Below are 3,840 nucleotides of genomic sequence, written 5' to 3' on the forward strand. Positions count from 1 at the left end.
ACATGATGGTGCAGTGGTGCACGGTGACGGAGCTAGACATGATGCTTGCATGAGCATGGAAAATGAGTTTGGATCACATGTGGGTCAACTCTATTATATCCAATTCATCAAGTAAACCCAACTAGAATTCTTATGCTCGAGGTAGTGGATAGATACACTTAGCGGAAGAGTGGTGGGGTCAAAATCTAGAAATGAAAATTTTCTTTTTCAATATTAGAAAATAGGTATGAATATACTCTCTCCATTGTGAAATATAAGGGATTCAAGTTTATCCTAAGTTAAACTATGTAAACTTTTATCAAGGTTATAGAAAAAGAAAAAAAAAGTAGTTACAACATTGAATTAGCATCATTGAATATATTATGAAATATATTTTCATAATTTACATCTTTGGCGTAATATATATTAATACTCTTCTATACAAATTTGGTCAAACTTTGCATAGTTTGGCTTAGGACAAACTTGGATGCCTTATATTCTATTATATTCTAGGACGGAGGTAGTAGATATTTTCTTTCTGGAACAATATTTCACTTCCAGTAGCTTGATCTGGCATTGTCCGTTCATTGCACTCGAGGGGGGAAAGGAGCCTAATTTGAAAAAAGTTCTTACCTAGCCTGTGCTTGGGAGTTGCTATGTTTCACGTGTCTAAATTTTTAGAATTTTCAAGCAACAATCTTACATAAGTAACTCTTACAATTAAAAGAATTTATAATTGTTTTTATAGTCAAATAATGATAAAATTATATATAGTTTGGAAAAAAAAATCAAACATCTAAAATATAAGATAAGTGATAAAGTATTAAATAACGGACATTAAATTTGATTACTTCTACATATCAAAATACTCCATTATCGTGGGCTCGTGGCCCAGTTTTGACCTAAAATTCGACTAAAGTCCCCCAACGCCAACAAATGCTCAGTCACGTCCGGATGATGGAAACACCGCTTCTTGAGTTGTTGTTCACCTCAAGAACGATTTATTTATGAATTATAGCCAAAAGTAGCTAGGAAGTAAGCACCTGTCTGGTTATAAACCAACACACAAGCATCTATGTACTTCCTCCGTCTCATAATAGATCTTCAGTCATTTAAAATTTGTCTCAATTAGTTATTTATTCTTTTTTCTTAAAACACCTTTCTCTTTTCTCGTACGTCTATCTCTGTCTTTCCCCTTCCTGTTCCTTGTGCATTTCATGTTTTTCACTTCTCATTAATTCCCGTGCCTAGAGTTAGATCTATTTAATGTCGTGGGTCTGGGTAATTTCATGTCGTGGGTCTAGGTTATATAACCTTAGGGCACCCGCAATGGGTGATTTATAACAGCACTCCCAATGCAACAACTATGGTGGTTTCTATAGATATTAATTGCAATACTACGTAGGCAATTTACTAATATGACAAGTGATTTAATGAGGAGAGAGAGTAAAAATTCAAAAAACCAAATCGAACTAAGAAACTAAGTCTTCACGAATATCGATGGATAAGAAACTACTCGGAGCCCATTGGAAGAGCAAACATGATTTCTATCACTACTTATGTCCTATATTATAGAAAATCTTGCACTGGGAAGGATAGTTTCTTAGTACGATGTCCTATGCTATAGAAACTGCTGATAGTTTCTTGCATTGGGAGTGCCCTAAGCTAGCTCTAAGTATTTTTTTTATATTTTAATAGAAGAGAGAGAAAAGCTAGCTCTTCGATCAAAAGCTAGTCTCATACACACATTACAAGATCATGTGAGAGTGTCATGTGGGGTTATTCATGTTATAAGCTATATGCTAAGAGTTGGTACTATTGAATAAGTTGGCTTAGAGCTAGTAACTATTTCCTCCATTCCAAATTATAAAGACGTTTGACTTTTTTAACTCCAAGTTTGACCACTCGTCTTATTTAAAAAATTTATGTAAACATAGTCAAATTTAAGCCATTCTTGAAGAACTTTTATTAATAAAGCAAGCTATGACAAAAGAAGTGATATTTTGCATAAATTTTTGAATAAGACGAGTGATGTGTAAAAAAAATCAAACGTCTTATAATTTGAGACCGTTGCAGGTGCCCATGGGACAAAGGAAGTTGCATTTTTAGCGCATGGTTAAAATACACCAAGCACCTTTATTTCTTAGCTCCGCCATCGTGCACCATCATGTCTAGCTCCGTCACCGTGCTCATACTTAGGCACACATGTCTAAAAGTGAAGCCTATGATCAAAGCTTATGCACCGGACATCAGACATCCCATCGATCAAACGGCTAGCTGTGCAATGTTCCAGTACGCCGACGATACGCTTCTAGTGCTGAAGGGAGACCCGGGAGCGGTTCAGAAGCTCAAGACAATATTAGATCTTTTCGCTGCTGCAACTGGCCTTACGATCAACTACAATAAGAGTTCGACAGTACCAATTCATATGGATGAAGTCTTGATCAATCAATGCATTGCTTCTTTGGGTTGTAAGAGAGAATCATTCCCGCAGAATTATCTGGGCTTGCCTCTGTCAGTCAACAAACTTCCAAACTCAGTCTTCCAAACTTATATTGACAGAATTCAGAGATCGCCTTCATCTTGACAGGCCAGTCTATTGAATACAATGGGCAGGGTTGTTCTTATCAACTCGGTTTTGGACAGCAAGCTTGTCTACTTTATGTCATCCATGCAGGTCCCCCCCGGGGTGCTGCATCAGATCGATAAGCTTAGAAGGGCCTTCCTGTGGGCCGGCGAACAGAACACCATTTCCTCCGAGTGCCTAGTTGCATGGGAAAATGTTTGCACAATAAAGGACCTCGGAGGATTGGGAATTAAAGATCTTGGAACTCACAACATCTGCCTCCTTATCAAACTAATTCATAGATTATACTGTGCAAACTCGTCAGCTTGGGCATTCTGGATTCGGCAGAGAACAAACTTGGCATGCCTAAAGGGGAATTGCGTGGTCACCACTAGGAGGTGTTTGTTAGGATTGATCTCCCACCAGTTAGGCCCAACGGTCTAACTGGGCCTTGTCCTCGCGCCCTGATCGGGGGCGCCCAACCCTACATGGTTGGTGGGCCCCCATCGCACAGCGCTATAAAGGAAAGGTGGGGGCCGGGGCTCGCAGTACGAGGTTCACCGCGCCGCCAATCACCCCACCGACATCCTAACCCTAGACCCGATCGAAAGAAGGGGCGCTGCCAGAGACAGGAAGCACCACCGACGCCGGCAACGCCACCGAGACGCACACGCCGCCGCCGAGGATGCCACAGCGCCGACTCCCTCTCCACCGAACGTCGCTGCCGGCGCGCAGATGGCGTCCGTCAACGAAACCGCGGCCAGAGCTTCAACAACTACGGCATTCGATGGTTTGCAACCTATCACCCCTCTCTCTCTCTCTCTGTGAAACCCGAACACATATTACTACTATGCTAAGTATCCCGATCCGATGAATATACCTAAAACGAAACCTAACAATGGTACCGGAGCCACGGTTCGACAAGAAATCAGATCGGCTAAGTGAAACCGACCGATCTGATGCGGATCGGGAAAGAAAGTAGAAAACCGAACCCTAAGACCTAACCCTAATTCCCAAAATCAAAACTGAACAAGGGATTGAAGAAGGGGAAAAGGGAGGGTCGGATTCTAAGAACCCTAGATGCAAATTCGAAAGAGAGAAAAGGGGGAGAAGAAAGAAGAAGGGTCGAACCCTAACCCTAATCCCATTTTTTTTCCATTCGGATGAACGAAAAGAAAGAAATAAAAGGCAAAGAAAACAAATCGGCAAGAACAAACCCTAACCCGAATCGGCAAGAACAAACCCTAAACCTAACCCTAGTTTTTCCCCATTCGGATAAACCCGAAAAGAACAAC

Source organism: Miscanthus floridulus, chromosome 11, assembly GCF_019320115.1.
Source record: "Miscanthus floridulus cultivar M001 chromosome 11, ASM1932011v1, whole genome shotgun sequence".
NCBI classification, from domain to species: domain Eukaryota; kingdom Viridiplantae; phylum Streptophyta; class Magnoliopsida; order Poales; family Poaceae; genus Miscanthus; species Miscanthus floridulus.